Genomic DNA, 19,626 nt, shown 5'->3' with positions numbered 1-19,626 from the left:
ATTATAGAGCTTATGTAAGTTTTATAATGTGTTTCAAAGATAGTACTTTTTCACGGAGTCCTCTTTTCATTTTATGAAAAAAAATAATAGAATTTTTTTGTTTATAAATGAACCTTGTTCCACCTCATCAACTGCCAGTCAGACAGTAATTCTGTTTCTTCCTGGTGGTTTCTTTCCATGGAGCTAAACACCAGAAGCAGGCAATTGCCCAAAGCATCTGCCTTGCGAAGTTTTCTCAATGAACTGTATTATACAGCTGTGTGCCCAAGTGTGAAATAATGATTATTTAAAGGACTGGCAGTGCTTTCTTTTGATATCCTACATTTATTTGTAACTTATTATTCGAAATAAGATATTAAAAATATCCTATTATAACAATATGTATGTTTCAGAGTTGCTCTAAATCTTATTAGAAAAACATAATTTATAGTCACTTTATTCCTCTTGAACAGGGGTGTCCAAATGGTAGATACCCAGATGTTTTAAAACTATAGCTTCCATGGGAGTAGTAGTTCTACAACATCTACCTTTTGGGCAGTGGCGGCTCTAGACTTGGCGAGGCCTTAGGCGAAATTCATACATGAGGCCCCCACTAACACCATTATTGGAAAAAAATTGCAGTTGACTTGTGTGTGTGTGTATATAAGAAGCTGTAGATATATTGAAAGGAAGCTTGCAGTACTGGATATAGAGAACTAGTCTTTGTATACATAGTTGCATTGTGCATTTACCTGTGTGTACCTGAGAGTGTGTGTCTGGCAGTGAGTATCTTTGTATATGTATGTATGTATGTTTCCCTGAGCATGTGTATGTTTGTGTACTGGCCTTTGGCATTAAGTTCATGGCGACGCTATGTTTTATGACAGTGTGTACTGTGTAGAATGATTGCCTTTAGGGGGTGACAGGGTGAGTGTAAAAGAGCAGGAGGGTGCCAGAGTGCGCAGAGTGGTGCCCGTGTGTTTAGAGGGAGCGATAGTGTGTATGGAGGTAGGTGACAGTGTGTGTGGAGAGAGGTGACAGAGTGTGTGGAGAGAGGTGACAGAGTGTGTGGGAAAATGACATAGGGGGTGACAGGTGAGGTGGCAGGGTGAGAGGGGGTGGTAGGGTGAGTGACAGGGTCAGATGTGGGGTGAGAGGGGGGTGACAGTGTGAGGTGGGGTGACGGTGTGTGGGGAGTGACAGGGTAAGTTGACAGAGTAAGGTGGGTGACATAGTGTGGGGGGGTCACAGGGTGGGTGACAGAGTAAGAGGTGGGGTGACAGGTGAGGTGGCAGAGTGAGAGGGGGTGACAGGTGAGGTGGCAGGGTGAGAGGGGTGACAGGTGGGGTGGCAGGGTAAGTGACAGGGTCAGATGTGGGGTGAGAGGGGAGGCAGGGTGAGGGGGGTGACAGGTGGGGTGGCAGGGTGAGAGGGGGTAACAGGGTGAGAGGGGGCGACAGTATTAGGGGGTGACAGGTGGGGTGGCAGGGTGACAGGTGGGGTGGCAGGGTGAGATGTGGGGTGAGAGGGGAGGAAGGGTGAGGGGGTGAGAGGGGGTGATGTGGGGTGAGAGGGGAGGAAGGGTGAGGGGGTGGCAGGGTGAGAGGGGGTGGCAGGGTGAGAGGGGGTGACATGGTGAGAGGGGGTGACATGGTGAGAGGGGGTGACATGGTGAGAGGGGGTGACAGTATGAGGGGGGTGACAGTGTGTGGGGAGTGCCAGGGTGGGTGACAGAGTGGGGGTCACAGGGTGGGTGACAGAGTAAGAGGTGGGGTGAGAAGGGGTGACAGGTGGGGTGGCAGGGTGAGAGGTGGGGTGAGAGGGGGGTGACAGGTGGGGTGGCAGCGTGAGAGGGGGGGTGACAGGGTGAAAGGGGGTGACAGGTGAGGTGGCAGAGTGAGAGGGGGTGACAGGTGAGGTGGCAGAGTGAGAGGGGGTGACAGGTGAGGTGGCAGGGTGAGAGGGGGTGGCAGGGTGAGTGACAGGGTCAGATGTGGGGTGAGAGGGGAGGCAGGGTGAGGGGGGTGACAGGTGGGGTGGCAGGGTGAGAGGGGGTAACAGGGTGAGAGGGGGCGACAGTAATAGGGGGTGACTGGTGGGGTGGCAGGGTGACAGGTGGGGTGGCAGGGTGAGTGACAGGGTCAGATGTGGGGTGAGAGGGGAGGAAGGGTGAGGGGGTGGCAGGGTGAGAGGGGGTGACATGGTGAGGTGGCAGGGTCAGATGTGGGGTGAGAGGGGAGGCAGGGTGAGGGGGGTGACAGGTGGGGTGGCAGGGTGAGAGGGGGTAACAGGGTGAGAGGGGGCGACAGTAATAGGGGGTGACTGGTGGGGTGGCAGGGTGAGTGACATGGTCAGATGTGGGGTGAGAGGGGAGGAAGGGTGAGGGGGTGGCAGGGTGAGAGGGGGTGACATGGTGAGAGGGGGTGACAGTATGAGGGGGGGTGACAGTATGAGGGGGGGTGACAGTGTGGGGGGGTGACAGTGTGGGGGTCACAGGGTGGGTGACAGAGTAAGAGGTGGGGTGACAGGGTTACAGGGTGAGAGGTGGGGTGAGAGGGGGTGACAGGTGGGGTGGCAGGGTGAGAGGTGGGGTGGCAGGGTGAGAGGTGGGGTGAGAGGGGGTGACAGGTGGGGTGGCAGGGACTGACAGGTGGGGTGGCAGGGACTGACAGGTGGGGTGGCAGGGACTGACAGGTGGGGTGGCAGCGTGAGAGGGGGGTGACAGGGTGAAAGGGGGTGACAGGTGGGGTGGCAGGGTGAGATGGGGGTGACAGGTGGCGTGGCAGGGTGACGGGGTGACAGGTGGGGTAGCAGTGTGAGAGAGGGGTGACAGGGTGAAGTGGCAGGGTGAGGGGGGGTGACAGGGTGAGGGGGTGACAGGTGGGGTGGCAGGGTGAGAAGTGGGGTGGCAGGGTGGGGGGGGGGTGACAGGGTGAGATGGGGTGAGGGGGGTGACATGGTGAGATGGGGTGGGGGGTGACAGGGTGAGATGGGGTGGGGGGTAACAGGGTGAGATGGGGTGGGGGTGACAGGGTGAGATGGGGTGGGGGGTGACAGTGTGAGATGGGGTGGGGGTGTGACAGGGTGAGATGGGGTGGGGGTGTGACAGGGTGAGATGGGGTGGGGGTGTGACAGGGTGAGATGGGGTGGGGTGTGACAGGGTGAGATGGGGTGGGGGGTGACAGGGTGAGATGGGGTGGGGGTGGTGACGGGGTGGGGGTGGTGACAGGGTGAGGGAGGGTGACAGGGTGAGGGGGGTGACAGGGTGAGGGAGTGACAGGGTGAGGGGGGTGACAGGGTGAGGAGGGTGAGGGGGGTGACAGGGTGAGGGGGGTGACAGGGTGAGATGGGGTGAGGGGGTGACAGGGTGAGATGGGGTGAGGGGGTGACAGGGTGAGATGGGGTGGGGGTGTGACAGGGTGAGATGGGGTGGGGGTGTGACAGGGTGAGATGGGGTGGGGGTGTTACAGGGTGAGATGGGGTGGGGGTGGTGACAGGGTGAGGGAGGGTGACAGGGTGAGGGGGGTGACAGGGTGAGGGAGTGACAGGGTGAGGAGGGTGAGGGGGGTGACAGGGTGAGGGGGGTGACAGGGTGAGATGGGGTGAGGGGGTGACAGGGTGAGATGGGGTGAGGGGGTGACAGGGTGAGATGGGGTGGGGGTGTGACAGGGTGAGATGGGGTGGGGGTGTGACAGGGTGAGATGGGGTGGGGGTGTGACAGGGTGAGATGGGGTGGGGGTGTGACAGGGTGAGATGGGGTGGGGGTGACAGGGTGAGATGGGGTGGGGTGACAGGGTGAGATGGGGTGGGGTTGTGAAAGTGTGAGATGGGGTGGGGGGGTGACAGTGTGATATGGGGTGGGGGGTGACAGGGTGAGATGGGGTGGGGGTGACAGGGTGAGATGGGGTGGGGCTGTGACAGGGTGAGATGGGGTGGGGCTGTGACAGGGTGAGATGGGGTGGGGGTGTGAAAGTGTGAGATGGGTGGGGGGGGGTGACAGTGTGATATGGGGTGGGGGTGACAGGGTGAGATGGGGTGGGGGTGTGACAGGGTGAGATGGGGTTGGGGGTGACAGGGTGAGATGGGTTGGGGGTGACAGGGTGAGATGGGGTGGGGGTGTGACAGGGTGAGATGGGGTGGGGGGTGACAGGGTGAGATGGGGTGGGGGTGTGACAGGGTGAGATGGGGTGGGGGGTGACAGGGTGAGATGGGGTTGGGGGTGACAGGGTGAGATGGGTTGGGGGTGACAGGGTGAGATGGGGTGGGGGTGTGACAGGGTGAGCTGGGGTGAGGGGGGTGACATGTGGGATGACCGGGTGAGGGGGGGGGTCAAAATGTACCTTTTTCCCTGGTGGTCCGGTGGGGTCAATCTGTCCCTGGTGGTCCAGTGTCCTGGATGGCTCCCTGGTGGTCCAGTGGGATTTCCGGTCTGCAGCTCCACCGGATGCAGAGCTGCAGACCTCATGACGAAAGTCTCGCGATCTCCATTCAGAGCGTTGCCGTGGTAACCCGCGGCAACGCTCTGATTGGCTGGAGATCGCGAGACCTCAGTCTGCAGCTCACACCCGGCGGAGCTTCAGACTGAGGCAGGCTCTCTCCCCAGGCGGCCTGACAGGAGGGGCCTCGCACCCGGCGGCACCATGAGCAAGCCGCCGGGCCCCCTCCTGTGTCGGGTCCTCGGTCATAGACCGAGAACCCGACATGTCAGTCTGCCCTCAGGCGATTTAGGCGGCCGCGAGGCCCCTGACTGCGCGAGGCCTTAGGCGGCCGCCTAAATCGCCTAATTAGAGAGCCGCCTCTGCTTTTGGGCACCCCTGCAGTAGAACAATAATTTCTGTAACAAACAGGTTACTAGACTTTTGTGAGACTTGTATGAGGTTAATGGCCTAGTTAGAAACCATCCCATTTCAGACTTTAAACTTCAACTTTGAAATCATGAAATATTAGCATCATAACAATTTGGCTTGCCCATTGGTCTATGCAGTAGGGCATCAGATCCTTGATGCTCTAAAAGACAAAACTCTGTATGTCCTCTCTTCCAGAGAAGTAATTGAATAACAGCATAAGAAAGCGAACCTCTATAAAGTGGTTGCTGTTTCTCAAACATGTATATCTATAGCAAAGTATGATGTCTCATTGGGTCAGGGTTTAAAAAGGCAGATCCCTAAAAGCCAGAAGGCAGAGATGAATTCCAGTTGTTGAGTCTCCTCCCCACCATCTTTAAAATTTACCAGCCACCACTGAGATATATAGCTAGTTATTGTTGAACCCTATGTGTACTAAAGGCTGCAATTTTTAAATGGATGCCTTTCAGTAATTCTTTATTAGATCAAAACAAATCAGCATATTTGAATGAATTTACCAAAATTTAGCTTTCTTCATGAACACTTCATGAATCTATTTCCTGCGTTTTTTTTTTTCCCCTTTTTGCTTGTTTTGCAAAATGGAAACAAAGCATTGGTTACAACCCAGTGATCTCCTGCATTTAGAATGAGTTAGGGACTGGTAATGTTTTGACTGTATATTCTGTTTGAAAGGCTTGATCCCCCAGTATATTTATAAGATTCCTCTTATAAGGCAAGTCCCTGAGCACCACTTACCTCCAAAGGTTAAACCACGTTTAAATAGTTTAACTGTAATGTTATTCCCCATTGCCTTGTCTCCTATGATCCTTGTCATGGCCACTAACCTCGCTTCTGGTTGGGCAGTGATGATTAACTGAAAATATCAGCTGACACTCATCTTATCAATGGCCTCCTACCACTAGCCTACTGTAACTCTCAACTGGAAACCAGTAATATGCTGAGAGCTATCAGCCAGTAACCACTATCCAAGCAGAACCCAGACGAGGACCATAATAGAATAAATCTCCATGGAAGTTGAAAACAGTTTAACTTCTTCAGATAAGGTGGCACCAGTAAGTGCTCTTCTCTATGTAATTGGACTTCCACAGAAAGTTTGGGGAGGGTTAGAAGGGGAGGGCTTGCAAAGGCAGCAAACAAGAGATCTTCAGCTTTTCAAATCTGTTTTTAGATATTTTAGCAATAAACAAATGCCTAATTAAATGCATGCATGTTTTAATTGAGCTTATATCTACTAAACACTGTTTTTTTTTAAATATTTGGGCAGCTGAGTATCTCTTTAAAGGTCAACTTGACATTTGAATCTAGTTTAATCAATTGAATATTTCATAGATTATTTTTTGCTATAATATTAGATATTATATATTTAAAAAATAAACACAAATATCCCATTGTTTTTCTTATTATTTACGGAAGTTCTTCTCTATACTTTGTGGATAATAAAGAATACTTTCCCATATTAAAGAAAAAAACTGTTCTGTCATTTCCCACTGTGTCTAATGTGATTTTACAAGACCCATCTGTACTAATGCAGACAAATACCACTGATAAAAAAAAGGCATAGGCTAGATTTTACTTGGAAAAAAAAAAAGAAAAGTGAAGGATATTCACATTACTATCTACAGGCCATTGATTGCTGAGTTTACTTTGACCTCTGACAGTCAATCTTCCAAAATGGCCACTAAATACAAGAACATCAATTACAAGAAATGTCTTTTACAGATATACCAATCAACACACATGGGATGCTTGACATTTTATCTAGCAAACAGCGCATTTGATTATGGATGTGAGTTCGTCTGCATATCTGTTCCCACTGAGCATTGAGAAAGATTTGTTCCTGGACCCATAGCGAGATGAAAGCACACAGACTGCACTAAATAAGCCCACCTGTGTTCCTGATACAGTATGCCTCATTAAATTCTTCAGAAAAAGAGGTTTTGCTGCATGACTTAAACATTTCCATAGATTTAGAAGTAATGGCTATGAATTCCATGATATCTGTCTGTGTTTGTGTTTATTTTTTTTTTTAGATATTTAAAGTTGAATATAATAAAACTCAGTATGTATTTAAATTCTAGACAGAATATAATGTTTTTGTTAGTAATAAATTACATTATAATTCATAATTCAGAAATAAGAGTCAGTTTTATTCCCTTTAAATTACATTTAATCAAAACGTATCCTGTAAACATTAGGGGTCAAATCGAAAAAGCAATTGGAGGGCAAAGAGTAGCCATTACCATGGAAACCAGAAGAATGCTACACTGATTGCTCCACCTTTGGAACTCTTCATCACAATTGATCTTTACTCAAAATCTATTGTTTTCTTCATTTGTTTGTGAAAAAAATCTCTGCTGTAACATCAATTCTAGTTAAGAGAAATAACATTTTCATATAGCAATTAAGTAAATATGGAGCAGTGTGCATAAAGTCAATGTTTTACTTTAAAAAAAAAAAAAAAAATTGTCAAGTTTTGACCATGGGGCATACTGGAACATTCTAATGTAAAAATCACTTTTTGCATTAGGAAAGTCTCCTTTGTGGAAACATCATTATTAGAACAGCATGATTTTACCATGTTAGGGTCAAACAACAAAATGCAGCGTTTTCGTAATAGCCCTTTGCTTCGGTGACCCTAGATACACCTAGTGCAGATGTTGCGCCTTGGCTTAAATATGAATATTAATCTTTTAATTAATAGATACTCATTAAGCAATAAGTAACAACATTAATATTTTTTTTAGTTCTTGGTATTATGGTTAGTAGTCCCTACCCCTTCTAATAACCAGTCATGTGTTGAATGGGGAATAACACTAACTTACAAATTATTTTAACTGGTGCTGATTTTAAATCCGGCCTGATAATGGTCAGCACATGATGCTTTTGGATATTTGTACTCATCGTAAGATCTACCTACAACAACACAATAAAAAATGTAATGAAAGATATCAGCCCTGGAATCAGGTAAGTGACTGAAAGGATTTTTTAAACTTTTTGCAGCTGAGGAGAGGGTGGAGAGGAACACGTTACACCTTTGTATTGCTCATAGTAAAGTGTTCCTTTAAGGGCAAAATAACTGGAAGCCCCTTGACCCAGCTATTAATTACCCTATAAACAAATTGGAGGAAGGTGAAGTGATCACTCATTGGGTATGGCTCCTCTCCATCCCCCTTATACTATATGTAAGGAGAAGGCCTCCAAGGAAACCACATTTAAAAAAACAATTTTTGATAATTGTTACTTAGAGAGACTAAATCAAATCTTACACTATGACAGACCCATATTAGCTCTCTGTAATTAAATACTGGATTTCATGGGGCATCCTGCTGTTCACCACTGCAGCATGGAATGGGTTAATAATAGGACATCTCTGATTACATTACAGTATATATTTTTAAAAAATAGTTAAAAAAAAACATGGATCTGTTAAGTGAATACTGAGCCATATCAGTTTCCATCTAGTAAATCCACCCAGAAAAAAAACTAAAATCTAATTTACTTCAAATTATTATGTTTCCTGCCACTGTATAAACAGTGCAAATAAGCAATATTCTTAAATAAAATAAAGGCATTCTTTGGACATGTTGAATAGAAGGAAATACTCTGGAGAAGTTATTTGATACAAAGAGATGCATTGTTCTCTTTTATATATTAAGCAGAAACAAGAATATATTGTAGAAAAAAACTGCATTTCAATTGCACACAAGATTTGTAAAAAAAAAAAAAACTATTTATGATAGCATCCCTTTAACTAGGTCAAAATGTGAAAGCTAAAGTAAACAAAAAGTGTTTTTAAAAAGGAGTTAAACTTGTACTCAAACTTGAATTTGCCAATTAAAAAGCACAATCTTTTTCAATGCCAAAAAACTTTCTGAGCATCTCTATTGCTTTAAACAGTTTGTTAAAATATAAAGTATCAGTGTTCTCTCTCCTAATGAGTTGCTTTATGGGTGCTGGAGGAAGTGGGAAATGCATTACAAACACAGTACGCAAAAAAAGTAATCACCCCCATGGTTGTATTAATGGAATAAATTATTGAATGCGGTGTATGTGCACAGCATAGTCAACACATATCCTAACAGACGTTAAAGAAAACAACTCATTTTCAACTTTATGTTACATAACATGTCCGTTAACATTTAAAACATAACTAAAGTGTGGCCATGCATATGAATTTGTGTATTATCATTAGCAACTTATTTTTTAATTTTAAATTTAATACAAATCAGGCTTGTGTGCTGCATCTATAAAATATATACATTGTTGTATTACTCTCCCATTTTAGAATTAACTACAGATAAAAAGGTAAGGAGCAATTACATTGAAGATCAAGAACATGGTGATATGTATACATATGTATATATGCATACATATATATATATATATATATATATATATATATATATATATATATATACACTGCTCAAAAAAATAAAGGGAACACTTAAACAACACAATGTAACTCCAAGTCAATCACACGTCTGTGAAATCAAACTGTCCACTTAGGAAGCAACACTGAGTGACAATCAATTTTGCATGCTTTTGTGCAAATGGGATAGGGGACAACAGGTGGAAATTATAGGCAATTAGCAAGACACCACCAATAAAGGAGTGGTTCTGCAGGTGGTGACCACAGACCACTTCTCAGTTCCTATGCTTCCTGGCTGATGTTTTGGTCACTTTTGAATGCTGGCAGTGCTTTCACTCTTGTGGTAGAATGAGACGGAGTCTACAATCCGCACAAGTGGCTCAGGTAGTGCAGTTCATCCAGGATGGCACATCAATGCAAACTGTGGCAAGAAAGTTGCTGTGTCTGTCAGCGTAGTGTCCAGAGCATGGAGGCTCTACCTGGAGTCATGCCAGTACATCAGGAGATGTGGAGGAGGCCACAGGAGGGAAACAACCCAGCAGCAGGACCGTTACCTCTGCCTTTGTGCAAGGAGGAACAGGAGGAGCACTGCCAGAGCCCTGCAAAATGACCTCCAGCAGGCCACAAATGTGCATGTGTCTGCTCAAACGATCAGAAACAGACTCCATGAGGGTGGTGTTAGGGCCCGACGTCCACAAGTGGGGGATGTGCTTAAAAGCAGGACGTTTGGCATTTGCCAGCGAACACCAAGAACGCCCGGCCATGCTACATGGAGAGACCGGCAGGAGGGAGCGCTCTGCGCTTCCCTCCTGCCGGTCACTGAAACCCAGCCGCCCTCCATGCAGCAGTGCTGCACCGCCTGAGGCTTGTAAAAGCGCTCAGGCGGCACAGCATGAGGAGGCGCAGCGGGGACAGGGATCCGGCGCCCCCTAATAAGTTGCGCCCTAGGCGGCTGCCTAGGTCGCCTTACAGGTGGCGCCGGCCCTGTTGATGCTATGGACTGGCCCGCCCATTCCCCAGACCTGAATCCAATTGAGCATATCAGGGACATCATGTCTCGCTCCATCCACCAACGTCACGTTGCACCACAGACTGTCCAGGAGTTGGCAGATGCTTTAGTTCAGGTCTGGGAGGAAATCCCTAAGGAGACCATCTTCCACCTCATCAGGAGCATGCACAGGCGTTGTAGGGAGGTCATACAGGCACGTGGACGCCATACACACTACTGAGCCTAGTTTTGACTTGTTTTAAGGACATTATACCAAAGTTGGATTAGCCTGTAGTGTTTTTCCACTTTAGTTTTGAGTGTGACTCCAAATCCAAACCTCCATGGGTTGAAAAATTTGATTTCTATTTTTTTATTTGTGTGTGATTTTGTTGTCAGCACATTCAACTATGTAAAGAACAAAGTATTTCAGAAGAATATTTAATTAATTCAGATCTAGGATGTGTTATTTTTGTGTTCCCTTTATATTTTTGAGCAGTGTATATATACACACACATATATATAAGTAAAGAAGTTATGTGTGAACTACCTGGCAATGATGATTTTTTTTTTGTTCTATACATTTAGTGTTATCAATATATATATATAAAGTAAATAAATAGAGCACTCTTTTTTCACTTTGTGTTTTTTATCATTGTGTATAGTGATGTCGCAAACATAAAATTTTCCGTTCGCAAACAGCGAACGTGAACTTCCGCAAATGTTCACGAACGGGCGAACCCGGCGAACCGCCATAGACTTCAATAGTCAGGCAAATTTTAAAACCCACAGGGACTCTTTCTGGCCACAATAGTGATGGAAACGTTGTTTCAAGGGGACTAACACCTGGACTGTGGCATGCCGGAAGGGGATCCATGGCAAAACTCCCATGGAAAATTACATAGTTAATGCAGAGTCTGGTTTTAATCCATAAAGGGCATAAATCACCTAACATTCCTAAATTGTTTGGAATAACATGCTTTAAAACATCAGGTATGATGTTGAATCGATCAGATAGTGTAAGGGTTACTAAACAATATAGTAAAATAGAGTGGTAATCTGTGATAAAAGGCGCTTAAAAAAGGTGGATTGCAGTACAATACACAGTAAAGTGGTAGCAGCTCACACAACAGAAATAGGCACTCAACAACCTATTAACAATTCGGTATATACAAAAAACGCTATTGTGCAAATAAATGCCTAATAGTGCAAAAGAGTGTGGAGCGCTTTAGCAATAAACAAAACACTTACTCCTGTGGTATTCAGGAGATATGTAGAAATAGTCCAGAAATCCTTCTTTATCCACGGTAGATTAACAACCTCGGAGATGGAAACAAAAGCAGAAAAGGGAAGCAGTGCTAACCCTAGTGTAGAAATCCTTTAAACAATGAAATAGTCAAATGTTGGTGACAATTAGCTTCTCACCTTGTCTGGAGCCAGTAACCAGGCTCCAAGTATGCAGACGTGGTGTCAAATATAGAGTGACACAACCCTTCTTTGCAGCAGCTTAAATATTGCACTAATCCACTTGATTCAGAAATATAACATTTATTGTGTATACAACTTTAAAACAATAAAATCAATACTCAAGTGTCAGTGCTCCGTCCAAGACGCGTTTCGCCTGTGTAATTCGGCTTTATCAATTGGTACAAACATGCTGCAAGTGTAAACTTTAAATATCACCTACTGGTAGTTGATTGGTGCATGGCGTCCGTGATACATCCAATCACGGCGCTCATGTTAGTGGGAGTGTAGGGACACAGCTGCTGGTAATAATTCCGGCATCGTGATGTCATCACGCACGACGACTTGTGCGTGTGACGTCACACGCGGAAGTAAAACTTCTTGTGTGAGTCCGTCCCACAATGATGATAATTCCGAGGAGTATTGTAGCTCCTCCAAATGTCCAAAAATGTCCCCTCCTGCTTCCTGTCGTGACGTAGGCGTGTCAAACCGCACAATATGAGTCGGCCATTTTTCTTGAGGGCAATGTACTGGAAGTCAATGTTCATATGTAGTCCAGTATAAGTCCAGTATTAAAACATGTTGTTTAAATATGGTGAATTCTCAAAGGACATATTCATAATGAAAGAAGAGAGATAAAAAATAAATTGGTGTATTATCCAAAGTAAAGGAATATAACAATAGAGAATACCTTCTCATATACATATCACCACTGTGTAAATGTATACCATAGTGACATCATTATTCAATCCGTACAGAAGTACATAGTGTGGAACTGGAATGGTGACTTCATACATTTAAAGACATATACAAGTAAAAAAAAAAAAAAATATATATATATATATATATATATATATATTAAAAATATATATATTAAAAAATATGTATATAAAAGTTAATCAGTATAAATATGAATAAATGAAATTATAAAAAGTGACAAATCTCAAAGTCATCATTCAGTCCATGGGGTTGCATTGTATCCAAATTAAAGATCCATTTCATCTCTGTTTGTCCTATGGTCTTAATTAGATCGCCCCCTCTCCAGTTTGTGGAAACCCTTTGAATACCCATGAATTCCATATGACCGGGGTCACAATTGTGTCTCTCTTTAAAGTGCATAGAGACACTATGTTTTTCAAAACCGTTCTTTATGTTTCGTATATGTTCTTGAATTCGTGTATTTAATGTTCTAATGGTCCTTCCTACATAGGTTAACTTGCATGGGCAAGTGATTTTGTATATAACCCTTGTGGAATGACAGGTGATAAGTTGTTTCATTTTAAACTTTTTTCTGGTGTCCCTGGGATGAGTAAATTCCCTTATTACCCGTCTTGAGCTTCTGGTATTCTTACAGGCTCCACAGGAGCCACACCCATAAAATCCATTAGCCTCATTAAAAAAAGAAGATGTGTTAGCAGTAGTACTTTGTAGTGTTAGGTGGTTATGTACCAAACTGCTACTCAAGTTTCGTGCCCCTCTATATGTGATCATAGGTGTATCAGGGAGTATAGAATGAAGAACAGGGTCATTTTTTAGAATCGGACAATACTTTTTAATTATTCTCTTAAGTTGTTTGCTGTTACTGTTAAAGTCACAGATGAAGTCAAGACCCTGGTATTGTGTCCCCGTTTTTTTATCCTTATATACAAGTAGGTCGCTTCTATTTTTCAATTCTACCTCACCGTAAGCCTTCTCCAACAATTTATTGCTATACCCTTTCTCTTTAAAATCGTTAAATATTTTGGTAGATTGTTCCTTAAATTTTATACTATCAGTGCAATTGTGTTTAATTCTTAAGTGTTGGGCTGTGGGGGCGTTCAGCAGCCAAGGGGAGAAATGGCAGCTGTTCTCCCCTATATAGCTGTTGACGTCCACCTTTTTAAAAAAGGTGCAAGATTTAAGGACATTCTCCGCCACATATATGTTGAGGTCTAAAAAATGACCCTGTTCTTCATTCTATACTTCCTGATACACCTATGATCACGTATAGAGGGGCACGAAACTTGAGTAGCAGTTTAGTACATAACCACCTAACACTACAAAGTACTACTGCCAACACATCCTCGGAATTATCATCATTGTGGGACGGACTCACACAAGAAGTTTTACTTCCGCGTGTGACGTCACACGCACGAGTCGTCGTGCGTGATGACGTCACGATGCCGGAATTATTAACAGCAGCTGTGTCCCTACACTCCCACTAACATGAGCGCCGTGATTGGATGTATCACGGACGCCATGCACCAATCAACTACCAGTAGGTGATATTTAAACTTTACACTTGCAGCATGTTTGTACCAATTGATAAAGCCGAATTACACAGGCGAAACGCGTCTTGGACGGAGCACTGACACTTGAGTATTGATTTTATTGTTTTAAAGTTGTATACACAATAAATGTTATATTTCTGAATCAAGTGGATTAGTGCAATATTTAAGCTGCTGCAAAGAAGGGTTGTGTCACTCTATATTTGACACCACGTCTGCATACTTGGAGCCTGGTTACTGGCTCCAGACAAGGTGAGAAGCTAATTGTCACCAACATTTGACTATTTCGTTGTTTAAACGATTTCTACACTAGGGTTAGCACTGCTTCCCTTTTCTGCTTTTGTTTCCATCTCCGAGGTTGTTAATCTACCGTGGATAAAGAAGGATTTCTGGACTATTTCTACATATCTCCTGAATACCACAGGAGTAAGTGTTTTGTTTATTGCTAAAGCGCTCCACACTCTTTTGCACTATTAGGCATTTATTTTCACAATAGCGTTTTTTGTATATACCGAAGTGTAAGGTTACGCCCGCTTCACAATGACAGACCAAACTCCCCGTTTAACGCAAACAACCACAAACAGTCCATTTGCACAACCGCAAACTCCCCATTTGCACAAGGTTGGATACCAAGCTAGCCATGTCCCGTTCCTTGTCCTCACTGATGTCATTGAAGGTCTCTTCCTCCACCCAGCCACGTACAACCCCAAGGGTCCCAGAAAGGTGACAACAAGCCCCCTGTATTTTTTAAATATACACTACTGTTACACCAGATATGAGTTGCACTGGTGTTACACTGTGCCCTGGCAGGCCCTGAAACGCACACGTGTGAAGGAAACTGACTGCTTTTATATTACAGTCAAAACGTTTTTGTTTTTTTTAAATGCAAGCTATTGTGACACCAGATATGAGTGGTGGCACTGGGACCACCTTAAAAATATTGGATATCGCTAAAAATCATGATCACTATATACTTTCTCTACAAACCTTTAAAACGAACCAAACTACTCATCCATCCGCTATACCACTTTATCCCACCTAGAACTAGTGCCCAGTTAAAATACTTGACTCTTACTTACCCACACTCAGTCATGCCACACACATTTCACCACTACTCTCACTGAATCCCTCTGACTACGGCTAAATTCATCTTCTACATCAGAACACTACTCCTAAGATTGGGTTGTATCCATGTCTCGGGTCTTTCATTTAGAATAGGGGCAGCTTCGGTCTCCTTCAACACTGACACTCCAGTGCATATTATTAAAAGATTGGGCAGATGGAAATCCTCAGTCTACAACTGATATATTCCTCATCCCGAGAAAGAAATGAGGAAAGCTTTTAAAAGTTTGGCTTTGTAAATTTGATGCAATAAGTGTGTTTTTCTTTAATACCTTTTCACCCTCTTTGCCTGACCCCGATTTACATATATTACTAATATGTTTCTGAACATATATATTATATTATTCACTCACTCACTCACTCACTCTCTGGGCCGGCCTAAGACATAATGCTGCCTAGGTCCAACGATAAATGACTATGGGGGATAATGTATAATAAGCACAGGTTACTGGCTATGGGGGGATAATGTATAATAAACACAGGTTACTGGCTATGGGAGGGATAATGTATAATAAACACAGGTTACTGGCTATGGGGGGATAATGTATAATAAACACAGGTTACTGGCTATGGGGGAGATAATGTATAATAAAAAATAAATAAAATACCGCACTCAAAATTGTAGTATAAAAAGTAAATCAATAAATTAGGTGTAATTTGGTGTGCAAAAAGTAATTTAATAGAATATATATTTATAATCAAAATTCATATATATACACACAAAAAGCTCTGATGATCTCATTCATTATTTGAAAATTCATCCACTGTACTGAATAATCAAACAATTAATTTTAGAAATATAGTCTAGAAATCAGTTCCTGGAATTCATTGGTGTGGAATCACTGTAGTAATACTAAAGAATACATAAAGGTCAGTCCTTAATCAAATTGCATAGCAATCTATTTGTGCACAGTCCTGATGGATCCAATCTTTGCAAGAATAAATGTATGTACAAAAAAGTTGAAAAAAAGCAGAAAAAAAGAAAAATATGTGGAAAAACGTGAAAAAAAATAAATAAAAATATGAAAACAATGAAAAAATTAAAAATTGAAGAAATAATGAAAAAGAGTATTTAGCAAAGTCACTATATAGATGTATAGTGTGTCTATGGTTGGATCTCACCGCTTATAGTATAGCAGTTCAAATTTTCAATCATGTGCTGCAAGTTGTGAGCTGTCCCGGTAAGTTCTGTGGAAGTAAGAATTTCTTTGTTGCACAGCTAGAAGAAGTTCCGGATAGCTGAACGTGTTCGTCGGGCGAAATAGACCTCAGACGGCGGGATGGAGTACCAGATAGCTGAGTTGTTTCCCTCGGGCTGCGCGCTCGGGATATGAAGTCTCTTCAATAGTTTCTCTCCTGGGAAATTCTCCTTAAATGCCGAATCCGGCATTTAAGGAGTAGGAATGAAGGAAGTAGGAATGAAGTCCCTTATTGAGAGTATTTTCTTCCTCTAGTGTTAATTGCCTACCTGAAATATTGTATATCAGGGACGGCATCTGGATAGGGGTAGTTTCCCTTTCTTTCTCTCGATAGTGCCTCTTGTTGTGACCCCCCCTCCTGATTGGTCTTCGTATCGTGTGTCCCTCTCTAAAAAAGTGGTCCTGGATGATGAGGAAACAGAAGAGGAGGATGTATCTCCCTCCGTGTCTGACCGCCATCTGCGTGTTTGTATATCTTTGTTTGGTCTATATTGTCTGTTGTCTGTCCTTTGGTACCAGGTGTAAACCTGTTCCCTCTGGTAGTCTACTGTATCTCTATGAATTTTTTTCTTTTTGTATTCCTCTGTTTCCCTCTGATACTCCTTTAATTTTTCTTCAATTTGTTTTTTAATATAACATATTCTTCTAGTTATATTTTTTTATTTTTCTCAGTTTTTTTTGTCTTAATTATTTTTGGAGATGTCCTTATCCTGGTACAAGCGTTACCAGGCTTTTAGTATTTTGTATTTGTGTATATATCTTGTTCTTTTTTCTTTATTTAGTGACATATTGTCTAGAATATTCATAATAAGTCATCTGTATAATATCAAATAACAGATCTGGTATCTTTAATAGTATTGTCTAAATGTCAATAAAGTTTATTTCATAGCACGTATGACGTTCTGTATCAGGACGCCACGCCACGCTTACCGCCGGATTCGCCATTTAAGGAGAATTTACCAGGAGAGAAACTAGGGCCATTGAAGGGACTTCATATCCCGAGCGCGCAGCCCGAAGGAAACAACTCAGCTATCTGGTACTCCATCCCACCGTCTGAGGTCTATTTCGCCCGACGAACAGGTTCAGCTATCCGGAACTTCTTCTAGCTGTGCAACAAAGAAATTCTTACTTCCACAGAACTTACCTGGACAGCTCACAACTTGCAGCACATGATTGAAAACTTGAACTGCTATACTATAAGCGGTGAGATCCAACCATAGACACACTATACATCTATATAGTGACTTTGCTAAAGGCTCTTTTTCATTATTTCTTCAATTTTTCAATTTTTCATTGTTTTCATATTTTTATTTATTTTTTTTCACGTTTTTCCACATATTTTTCTTTTTTTCTGCTTTTTTTCAACTTTTTTGTATATACATTTATTCTTGCAAAGATTGGATCCATCAGGACTGTGCACAAATAGATTGCTATGCATAGCTTTAGATGTGGGGATAGGAGTATCATATTTATGAATTTGATTAAGGACTGACCTTTATGTATTCTTTAGTATTACTACAGTGATTCCACACCAATGAATTCCAGGAACTGATTTCTAGACTATATTTCTAAAATTAATTGTTTGATTATTCAGTACAGTGGATGAATTTTCAAATAATGAATTAGATCATCAGAGCTTTTTGTGTGTATATATATGAATTTTGATTATAAATATATATTCTATTAAATTATTTTTTGCACACCAAATTACACCTAATTTATTGATTTACTTTTGATACTACAATTGTGAGTGCGGTATTTTATTTGATTTTGGAATTTTACATTTTTTGAGGTTACAGAAGAGGGAATACCTCTAAATACCGGCACCACCTAGTAATTGAGTGCAAACACTACCCATGTTTTTATAATGTATAATAAACACAGGTTACTAGCTATGGGAGGATAATGTATAATAAACACAGGTTACTGGCTATGGGAGGGTAATGTATAATAAACACAGGTTACTGGTTGTGGGGGGATAATGTATAATAAACACAGGTTACTGGTTGTGGGGGATAATGTATAATAAACACAGGTTACTGGCTATGGGGGGGTAATGTATAATAAGCACAGGTTACTGGCTATGGGGGGGTAATGTATAATAAACACAGGATACTGGCTATGGGAGGATAATGTATAATAAACACAGGTTACTGGCTATGGGGGGATAATGTATAATAAACACAGGTTACTGGCTATGGGGGATAATGTATAATAAACACAGGTTACTGGCTATGGGGGATAATGTATAATAAACACAGGTTACTGGCTATGGAGGATAATGTATAATAAACACAAACACAAAAATAAAAATGAATGCAGCTTTAGAATTAATCTAAATTGTATGCTGTCTAGGAGGGGGGAGGGTATGGGAGGGAGGGTCTGCTGCTGATTGGCTGGAATGTGTCTGCTGACTGTGAGGTACAGGGTCAAAGTTTACTCAATGATGACGAATAGGGGGCGGACCGAACATCGCATCTGTTCGCCATCCGTGACGAACGCGAACACGCTATGTTCGTCAGGAACTATTCGCCAGCGAACCGTTCGGGACATCACTAATTGTGTATATATATTCACATTTTTTACACCTTCAGTATATATTTTTTTCACTTTTTTATTTTCTATTTCTCTGTGTATCTCTCTTTCTACGTATTGTTCCAGCCTTTTCTTAGCCACCTCTCTTAGATCTGGTTTGATCTATAATATATCATTTTACATTCGGCTAAAAAGATTAACTCACTTTTATCCAGTGGCGCACAAGTCCAATTGCTGCTGGTCCTGCCCACTCTGCACTCTCACACTTCATGAGCTCAGCCAATCCAATGCTTTACCAAAGGAAAGCATTGGTAGACTGTTGCGCATATGCTGCAAAATGCTGCGCCATCGTAATACAATCATATGAAAATTACAGGATTGAAATTCTACGGCAACTCTCTGACACTTCTACATACCATAAACTGACTTTTGACCCTACCCATAAATTTCAACAGAGAATCAGCGATCATATAACAATGGGGGTACAACTCGGCTATCTTGACAATAAAACATCAGAATATGTTTTCATTCAACATCCTAAATATCCGGTATTATACACCTTGCTGAAGATCCACAAGAACCCACCAGTGAGAACCCACTGATCGTCACTGCCAGAGAGAGCCTGCTGGAACCAGTGGCACGATACATAGATTTTCTTATCAAAAACTCTGTTAAAGCTCTTTCTATGTGCCTTTGTGACCCCAATGACATTTTGGATTAAATCAGACAGATAACACTTGGAGATGGTGACATAACTCTAGCCACATTGGATGTACAAAACCTGTACACCATAATACCACATGAACAAGGCATTCAAGCACTTAGGGAAATCTTAAGTTCA

This window comes from Pelobates fuscus, chromosome 6 (assembly GCF_036172605.1).
Source record: "Pelobates fuscus isolate aPelFus1 chromosome 6, aPelFus1.pri, whole genome shotgun sequence".
Lineage (NCBI taxonomy): Eukaryota > Metazoa > Chordata > Amphibia > Anura > Pelobatidae > Pelobates > Pelobates fuscus.
This window is presented reverse-complemented; position numbering follows the sequence as displayed.